The 10,251-nt window shown below is 39.4% G+C and overlaps 1 long non-coding RNA gene across 1 annotated transcript; it reads left to right on the forward strand.

Annotated features, from left to right (window-relative positions):
• Positions 1-2,184: 2,184 nt before the first annotated feature.
• On the forward strand, positions 2,185-8,750 carry LOC149316331 (uncharacterized). Its single transcript, XR_016280701.1, has 3 exons — positions 2,185-2,286; positions 7,424-7,592; positions 8,623-8,750. It is a non-coding gene; the product is annotated as an uncharacterized LOC149316331 (long non-coding RNA).
• Positions 8,751-10,251: the final 1,501 nt, after the last annotated feature.

Genomic DNA, 10,251 nt, shown 5'->3' on the forward strand with positions numbered 1-10,251 from the left:
TTTTGAGTCTGAAAACAAAACTTAAAACTGCAGTATGGGGTCAGACTAGAGAGCCACATGTGACCCAAAAAGTATAAAAATAATAATTTTCTAGCTCTGCCTTTCTTACTCCAGGCTTAAGAAATGTTCTATACTAAAAGACACAGTTCACTCTGACAAATTTTCCTGTTTTGTAAACATGTACTATGTTCTATCAACATTTTGTGTTCTATAAACAGTGTGTTGCTCAGTGTGTTGAATGTTTTAAAACATTGTGAAACTAGTCATCCTAGAGCGGAGGGGAAGAATGGCTTCCAGTATTTGTGTGATTTCCTATAATAATGTCCAGAGCCTCAATTCGTGACTCAGCACCTTTTTGAAAATATATTTTCTGCTGAGCCAGCACATTACTTTGCAATAAAAATAAAGTCTTTTTTCCTACTCCGAGAGGTCTCTTTGGTCACTTGATTTTCTGCTACAGTAGTAGGAAAAAAATTGCTAAAACTACTCATTCTGAATGAGATTAACAAAAAATTACACCTCTGCCGTCAACATACAGGGTGATTGTGTGCTCTCCATGCTAGCAATATTTGCACAATATACAGTTTACACAATAGTCATCAGATAGATAATTTATGGCTTTTCGTTGATGTTACTTACCTAATCAGCCATAACAATGGTGAAATTTTCTCAAACTGCAAAACCTGTTGCTATAGAATAGAAGTTGGTTTAGTAATGTGGAACTCTTTGACTAAATATTTCCTTCTTGTCTTTCTGCCTTAGGCATTGAGTGGTTTTTGCCAGGTAGTTATTTTAGAAAAAGTACACCAAATACAGTACATTGTATTTCTTGTAATTCTGCAATAATCATGCTTTTAAAAAACTAATGAAGGAACACTAAATTTGGAATGGGTTGTGGGAAAGAGGAAGTCTATGATGAGTGGGCATTTCAAAATTATCAGGATATTTTGGAACTACTTGTATTCTAGTAAAGATCCCTGAGGCCCAGTGCTATTGCATTTACTTCCAAAGTGAATCGGAGTTCAGGATGAACAGAGAGGTAGACTGTTCCTAGTCACAGCCCATAGGTAGCTTTAAGAAGTAAACATCAACATTGCTTTCCCCCCTTTAATGCTAAATCATCTACTTTCTCCTTTACCTTGCCTCTTAATTTTAATAAATCACAGTCCTGGAAGAGTACTGTCTTCCTATGCCATGAGCCTTTACTGAAAAATTGGAAGGGCCTTGCTGACTCTCTGGCCCTTCAGATACTCTTCCGGGTGGGTGGGTGGGTGGGGGGTGCTTTAGAAATCTGTTGGTGTTAGGCATGTACTGAGCTTTTTCTCTATTTTCTCTTTAGTGTACCCTTCCTATTTTTTGCCATTTAAAGTTCCATTCATGTCCTTGGCCAGTTCTGCATTAAAAATCATGTCATTTCATATAGCTCTTTCTTTAACTAATTTAGATTTTCCTTTGAAAAATTAAGCAGACGTTGTCCATTTTGTCTGCCTTGGGAATGTATAGCATATCCACATACCAAGAATTCAATACTCTACACTTTTATCTATACCCCTGAAAGTTGCCTTCTGTATAAATACTATTAATTCTTTGATTTTGCTTTTCTATTCTGTTACTGCAAAATTGTTACAACTTTATTTACTGTAGTAGCACTCTGAGGCGATGTGGTGGCTTAGTGGTTAAGATGCCAGTTCTGACGATTGGAAGATTGGAAGGTTGGCAGTTCAAGGCTCCAGTGCTGCGTGATGGGGTGAGCTCCTGGCATTAGTCCCAGCTTCTGCCAATCTAGCAGTTTGAAAGCATGCAAATACAAGTGAGTAAATAGGCGCCACTTCGGTGGGAAGGTAACAGCGTTCGGTGCAGTATACTGGCCACATGACCACTAGAACAGTCCTTGGATAATGCTGGCTCTTCGTATTAGTAACGGAGATGAGCATTGCTCCCTACAGTCGGTCACAAGTAGGTATTCATGTCAAGGGACTACCTTTACCTTTAGCACTCTGAACCAAACCTGTAACATCACCTTTTTCCATGACTGCAAAAGCGCCAGACCTGTTTTTCTGGCCCAAATGTTCAGTCCAATAGGGGCTCAATCATTTTAGAGGTTGCAGAGGCCCCAAGGCAAGAAATAAAGTCCAGCATCTGAGATCAACTTTCACTGTTTTACTTGGCAGTCTTGTACCATCTGAAGTTTCATCAGAACACTTTCAGGAAGGCTTTTGAATACAGCTCTTTACTAGAATACAGCTCTCCATCAAAATATCAACCAAGAAAGATGTCTGATGGGACGTAAGTACAAATTGTGGAATTTATCTAGTATGATTAGGAGAATGTAGATGCACCCAGGGTGACCAAGCAGGCCTTAGTGAGATGTAAAGTAAGAACTGGATCCACTGGGTTCAGCTATGAAAGCCGAATGTGGTACTGTGCAATACTGAAAGGATGCGGAAGCCTCAACCTGCTCCCAAAACTCCCACAAAAAAACGAAGGGGAAAAAAACCACCCCATAAAAACCCCAAGCCTTTTTTGCTCTCAAAAATTCTCTATGGGGGCATTTTTATAGGCCTTCTTTGGCCCTAAGAGGGCATTTTGAGGCCAAAATAAACAAACAAATAAATAAAGTTTCCCAAATTTTTGCAAAATTTCATTTTGATCTCAGAGTGTCCAGGGGAGTGCCAAATATGTGGAAATGACCTTTATACCCTCTAGAGATAATTTGAGATCAACATGACTCAGTAGTGTGATGTGGCAGCTAGAAAGTGTGATTCGGCTGAATCAATGTGAACATAGTTCTTGATGGAGGGAAGTAATAGTGCCACTTTATTCTGCTTTGGTCAGACCTCATCTTGAAAAAGAGTTTCCACATCTTAACAGTGGAATATGCTGCCTTGGAGTGTGGTAGAGTCTCTTTCTTTGGAGGTTTTTAAATAGAGACTGGATGGCCATCTGTTGGGAGTTCTTTGATTTTATCTACCTGTGTGGCAGGGGATTGGACTGGATGGCCTTTGAGGTCTCTTCCAACGCTATGATTCTATGATTTCTGGGCATAATGGTCAGCCTCCCCTGTGGAGCCCTTGTGGTCACAAAAACAACCACGGGGTCCACAAAAATGGCCCTTGGGGATACAAGCCTGAGGGCTGCACTTTGTGCCTGGGCTACGAATTTTGGGGGTACCAATGCATAAAGAGGCAAGAAAGTGCTCTTATTGGTGTTGGAGTAATGAACAGGCTTGGTATCCATTAGGCATGAGGAAATTCCTCCGAGATAAAGTCAAAGTGTTTTTATAAGCAACTCAAGTTATGGAGCTTTAGGGTTTGACTAGGACTCATTGCATGGACAAAAAACTTGCCCGGCAGAATTGGCAGTGAATTATGTGCAATAATTCCCACCTGCATCCCACAACCTGGCTGCATCCTGTTGGTGTGCAGTCGGGTTTTTTGTCCATGCAATAAGCTCCTAAATTGAGCACACCCACCCACCCACCCACAAGTCATAATGTGGGCCTGGAATAATATTGGTGTGTTTAGGTGAAATTAACACTAGACAGTAATAAAATTTTAATTTTTAGCCCATACTTATAATTAGCCCTCAAGCAACAGATAGGAAAAAGTTCAAGTGGAAATTTAGAGGCAGAAGTTACTCAGGAAGAGTTATCAAAATGTATTGAAGTGTTACAGAGAAATAAACTTTCTGGTTTGGCTAGACAGCAGGAAGAAAATATCTTCCAGTAATTGAATCTGACAATACCATTATTCTGTTAGCTGTGACTTGTTTAAAAAGATCACGACTACAGCCATGATTAGTTAATTAATGATGGTGCTACCAAAAAAAAATATGTATTTTTTTTAATTTGATTTGATTTATATCCTGCTTTTTTCCCTTGAATTGGAGTCAATGCAACTAAATAAAATAAAATACAACAAAAGTACAAATAGCAATAGCAAGCAGATTAAACCATAAAATTCATAAAATGCAATTAAACCATAAAATTCATAAAATATTTAATAATAATAATAATAAATATTTATTTATATCCCGCCTCTTCCAATTGAGGATCGAGGTGGTTAACAACAAATAAAATACAATATACAACAATAAAAACAACAAGCCCCACAAAACCCCGACCCAACCCTCCCTCCCAACTATAAAATTAAACAGTAAAAAAAATGTTTAAAAATACATAACAATACATCAAAGTTAAAAACAAATCACAAGTAAGAAAAATAATAAAAGGGGGATTCAATTGGTTCTGGACATTATCAATCGGGGAAGGCCTGCCGGAAAAGAAAGGTTTTTGTCGCCTTTTTAAAAGCCTCAAGTGAGGATAATTGGTGAATCTCTTCTGTCAGGTCATTCCAAGTTTTTGGAGAAGTGACAGAAAAGGACCTCTAAGAGGTCACCGCCAGTCTGGTCTTTCTAGATTGTAAAAGGTTTTTCCCAGAGGATTGGAGTGTACAGGAAGGATTGTATGGGAGGAGGTGTTCCTTCAAGTAGACTGGACCCAGGCCATGTAGGGCTTTATAGGTGATAACCAACACCTTGTACTGTGTCCGGAAGCTAATAGGCAGCCAATGTAGTGATTTTAAAATAGGTGTAATATGGTCGAACTTGGATTTTCCGGCGACCAGTCTGGCTGCCATTTTTTGAATCAATTGGAGCTTCCAGATGTGGCACAAAGATTGCCCCATGTAGAGCGCATTGCAGAAATCAAGGTGAGAGGTTACTAGAGCATGTACGACCGTTTCTAGGTCCTGCTGCTCCAGGTAGGGGCACAACTGGTGTATCAGCCAAAGCTGATAGCAGGCACTCCTGGCTGTCGCATAAATCTGGGAAGACAGTTGAAGTGACGAATCCAGGAGCACCCTCAAGCTGTGGACGCAGTCTTTCAGGGGAAGTGTAACCCCATGTAGAACTGGCGAACTTATCTCCATACCTGGATTGGGATTACCTATCACGAGTACCTCCGTTTTATTTGGATTCAGTTTAAGTCTATTTTCCCTCATCTAATCCATTACCGACTTCAGGCAGTCATTCAGGGTGCATAAATTGAATGCACAGTTTACAAACACCAGTACAAGGGGGTAGAATCACAGTGATATGTATTATGTGTTTTACTAAATGAGAGATTGTCCAAGATAACATGGGGAGGGCAATTAACCTCAAGTATAAAAGAAGCAAGACTAAATACATAGGCATACCATGTATGCTCAACTATATGTTGATCTTATTTATAAACCGAGGGCAGGTTTTGGGGCCAAAATTATAGATTATGATATAAACTGTAGATAAATTGAAGGTAAAACCTAGGGGTATGTAACAAAAGATCATTCTAAAGGATGAAGCAATGGAAAGCAATACCAAAGAATTTACAAAATTCCAGCAGACATAACTGTTTGTGCTCACACTAAAGGCTGGATGGATGAGAGAATAAAAGGGAATCAGTGCTTCCAGGACAGATTATGCTCTTGCCTTTCACCAGGGGATTGTTCCCTTTTTTATGAGAGTTAAAGTACAGAACTTACATTGACCTGTGAATAAGTCGATCCAGGATTTTGGGGTCATTTTTTTGGACTAAAATCTCTAGATTTATACATGAGTATATACAGTAAATCCTATAGATTAGCCCCAATTTGAGCAGATCCTCTGAGTTGGTCCTTGAATGATGAGTCAACACATAGTTAATTCTATTAATTGAATCGATCTGCTTAAATTGGGAGTAAGGATATAGGCAACAGCAATTTTGGATTTTCTTGCTGAATAAAATGGAATACAGAATAGAATGCAGTTCTTTGATTGCAAGTGAGAAAACAAACTATGCTGTAAAATTTATATGTGAAGTTCTGCATACTGTAAGAGCACAAAAGCTATACTACAACTATATGGAGACTTAGCCAATGGTATTTCATTGAGCGGAGGGTGGGTGGGTGGGTTCATGGACATTTTCTATACACAACACCTTTTGATCTAAATGTTGAGAAGACAGCAGATGCAGTTTGATGTTGTTGCTATTGTTGGTAACCGTCTCCATGACAGTCCTGATTCATGGTGACCCTGTGGATGAGACATCTCCAAGACTCCCTGTCCTTCACTCCTCTGCTTAGTTCCTGTAAATTCATATCCATGACCTGTCTAATAGAGTCCATCCGTCATACAGTCTTCCTCTCTTTCTACATCACCTTAAAAGCATTATTGTCTTTTCCAGTGAGTTTAATGATGTGGGCAAAGTTGACAGCTTCAGTTTAATAATCTTGGCTTCCAGGGAGATTTCTGGCTTTATCTGTTCTAGGACCCATTTGTTTGTCTTTTGGCTGTCCACAGAATACTCAGCACTCTTCTCCAGCACCACATCTCCAGTGAATTGATTTTCTTCTTATCCACTTTCTTTACTGCCCAGATCTCACTGCTGGAAGAGATTCAACAGCTGAATATGCTGTTTGAGTTTAAAAGAGCATTAAAGATCAATCTAAAGATATTACCTTTAAAGCCCTACATGGTCTGGGTCCACACCACTTGCGAGAATGTCTTCTTCCATATAACCCCCCCCCCCCCTTCAGTCCTCTGGGAATAATTTATTACAGCCTAAATAATCAAGAGTATCTGCTGTGACTCAGAAGACCTTTTCTACAGCTGCTCCTAGACTATGGAATGACCTGCTAGAGAACAATCGCCATGTTACCACTGTGGCAGCCTTTAAGAAGGCCGTAAAGATGGATCTCTTCTGGCAGGTCTTTCATAATTAGTCACACCTCCCTGAGCAAGACACCTGTTTGCACTGCAAATATAGACTGCTCCGCCCTGCTTTGTCTTCTAATATATTTCATTTTATTTACTGTAGTTTATCTGATCATAATTTTTTAACTTTATGTGTCTTTTTATAATTGGGTCGGGGAACTTGTTTTAATGGTAGTTGATATTTTATTGTATTATATTGTATGGTTTTTAGATTATTGTAACCCGCCTTGATTTCTTGTGAAAAGGCGGACTATAAATAAATCATATTATCATCATCATCATCATCATCATCATCATCATCATCATCATCTCTTCCAGCAGGTTTATCCAGATGATTTTAAAATGTGGATTTTAAATGATGGATTTTAAATGATGGATTTTAAATGTGGGTTGTTTTGATATGTATATAACTTATTTGTCTTTTTAAACTGATGTGTGTTTTAACTGACATGTTTTAACTGATGTTATTTGTTAATTGTTGTTGTCCCCCGCCTTGATCCACAGGAAGAGCTGGTTAAGAAACAAATATTATTATATTATTATAATAATGCTTATGTTTTCTGGACTGTCCTGCCTGCAAGGACCACTCGGAATCCTTCTGGCTTTCAGAATAATCCCTTTCTGTCATAATAAAAGCCAAAGATTTGCCAGCCACCACATTTCAAACTATTTCCCCTCCCATGTTCACTCATAGATGTCTGCGCAGAAGAAAAGGAAGTCATCATACAGAACCTGAGACTGATCTTACTCGCTGGCGACTGAATACTGTGGATGGGCAACAGAAATGGCACTATGTGGCAGAAAGTGAAGAATGTGCTCGGGAGCAGAGTGCACTTGAAGCATATACTTTAGGGCTGGACACTGTAAGTAGCTGATGATGAATCTAAGAACAGTCCTAAAAGTCTCTATTGATTCAGCTTTGCCAAACTGCAGCAGTTTGCAAAGAACTGCATCATCTTGAGCTTGTTGGGTTATTTTTAATATACCTTAATTGTGGTTTATTATAATTAAAAAGGTGTTCCTTGCCTTTAAAGTAAACTTTGCTTTTCCCATTCCACCACTTCTTGCACATGACAATAACCAAAATAGTAAACATGAAAGGGCTTGTCACATTGTGATGGGATTCTCCAGATCAACTGTTACATTGAAGAAGAACTGAATTCTCATTGGGAGGAAAATCCCCATGAATGAAATCTTTCCTGCAAATGCAAATAACAGCTTGGAGCTGGGAGCGACAAGCCCCACTGCTCCAACCCTGCATGGGCTGGATGGTGTCAGGCAAAATGGTTGTGGCCTGAAGTCATGGGTGCAATAGTCCCTGACATTATAGGTTTTTTGATCATAGGACAACTAGATGTCCCATCCAGTGGAGTAGGCAGGGACCTAGCTTTGTTTATTTTTTGCCATTCTCCTATAGGGAAAGGTGCACATGAACATAAGCACCAACTGCAGGAGCAGTCCTGAATATGGCAATGAAATGTAAAACATTTAATCTAGCATGCATTTTCTCACATTGGCAGAATGAAGGGCAGGCAAAGACCTTGGGATAGACTTCTGTAGCTGATGCCTTGGTTTTGGATGTTTGCCTGCTCTATGCTCCCTCTCACTGTGAGGAAAGGCTATGAGGACAACCCTATTGTTAAGAGGAAGATTCTCTGTCCTCACTTTTGATTGGAAGGGCAAACAGGGTGAGGAGCCCCATGGTGATCAGCTTTTGAGTCAGGACAAATCCAAGATTCTTCCCATGCTGGATTGGGACTGGTTTTCATTCAAATTTGGGCTGTTGATCTGAGATTCTACCTTAAGGTCTCCTTTCAGGATTCTCTTTTCTGTATGCTCCTCTAACCTCTCTCACTTTTGTTTTTTTTATCTCTCCCACTTTTTGTTTTGCAGAGTAAATTTTTTCCAGACTTACCCAAAGCCAGCACAGCCGAGGAAGCATTAGGGAAGGGAATTAAGTTTCTCTCCAACCTGCAAGAAGATGGCCAATGGCCTGCAGAATGCTCTGGCATCCTCATCTTTACACCAAGTACAGTCATGATGCTAACCGATTTGCCATGTTTGGTGCAAGGATATGATCATGCCTATAATATGATGGAACATGGATGCATACATTATGCACACTGGAAGAAACCTCTTAGGCTTGGTGCTGACTCCAGATTTAAAGGAGTTGTCCTCACTTTGTCTGCTGTAGGAGCACAGGAATCTGCCTTATACCAAGTCTAATACTAATAAAGAATTAGTATTGTCTGCCCCAAACTTTGCCAGCCTGCTGCCCTTCAGATATATTGGATTAGCACCAGCCATCATGACCAAAATGTCTGAAGAGCGTCAGGTTGGGAAAATTGGTTTACAGTGTCTATAAATGGCTTGCCATGGTTTCTTCCATTTTCAGCCTGGAAATGCTGGAGACTGAACCTGGAATCTTTTGTATGGTAAGCATACAAAAAGCGGGCCCTCTGTATCCACTTTGGTTTGCTTCCAAGATCCACTGTGGGTATCAAAATTTATGGATGCTTAAGTCCCATTATATATAATGGGGTAGTAAAATGGCATCCCTTATATAAAATGGTGAACAACTCAAATGTTTGCTTTTTGGATTTTTTTAAAAAACATTTTTGAGCCACGGATTATTGTTTCTGTGGATGCAGAATCTGTGGATATAGAGGGCCAACTGTAATTCATATTGAGCCGTACAATCCATCCCTACGAAGCAAGAATATTACAGCAACTGCGGTTGCTGCGCAGTCCGGAACTCTAGTATTGCTGCCGCCATACCCCTTTTGGCCCATCTGTCTTGGGCCTATCTTTTCTTACAGCAAAGCACAACCCTTTTTAAAAATGATTGGAAAACTACTCCCAGAGAGGGATGGAGAGAGAGGGGTGATGGTGGTGATGATGGTTTTGTAATGGTTCGAGGCAGTTTGCAAGAGATAAAATGAATAAAAGTAGTAATTATGTTTTAAATGTATTTTAACTGTTTTTAACCAGGGCTTTTCAATAATACTGTTATTTAATTATTTTTATTGAATTTTGGTATTAGTTATTATAAGCTGTCATTGGTTTCATTTCAGGAGAAATAAATCCAATAAATAAATAAATAAATAATCAATATTCCAATAAATGGGCAAAAATGCCAATATAAAAAACATTTTTTTGGCATTGATGAAGTAGACATTTGCCTGAGAAAGCACATGACATGTGCTCTAGGCATTAACCATGATTTACATGCTCCAGGGGCCTACAGACATTTTCTACTTGTTAGAATAAGCAAAGATGTAACCTGGCTTTGCTCACATTGCAGGGATTTTTTTTTTATTTGAAAACCATCTGTAGCAGGGAGGTGAGATGTGAGATGTTATGAGGATGTTTTTTGTCTTAAATGTGTGTATATTTCTAAATAAATAAATAAATAAGAGAAAAAAAAAGAAAACCATCTGTAGCAGGGATGTAGCCAGGATTTTGGGAAGGGGGGGGGGGGGTCCAGACTAAATGCCACCATTATAATGGGGCTTGGGCATG

Source organism: Sceloporus occidentalis, unplaced genomic scaffold (genome assembly GCF_023333645.1).
Source record: "Sceloporus occidentalis isolate IW3139 unplaced genomic scaffold, rSceOcc1.0.p SCAF_3, whole genome shotgun sequence".
NCBI classification, from domain to species: domain Eukaryota; kingdom Metazoa; phylum Chordata; class Lepidosauria; order Squamata; family Phrynosomatidae; genus Sceloporus; species Sceloporus occidentalis.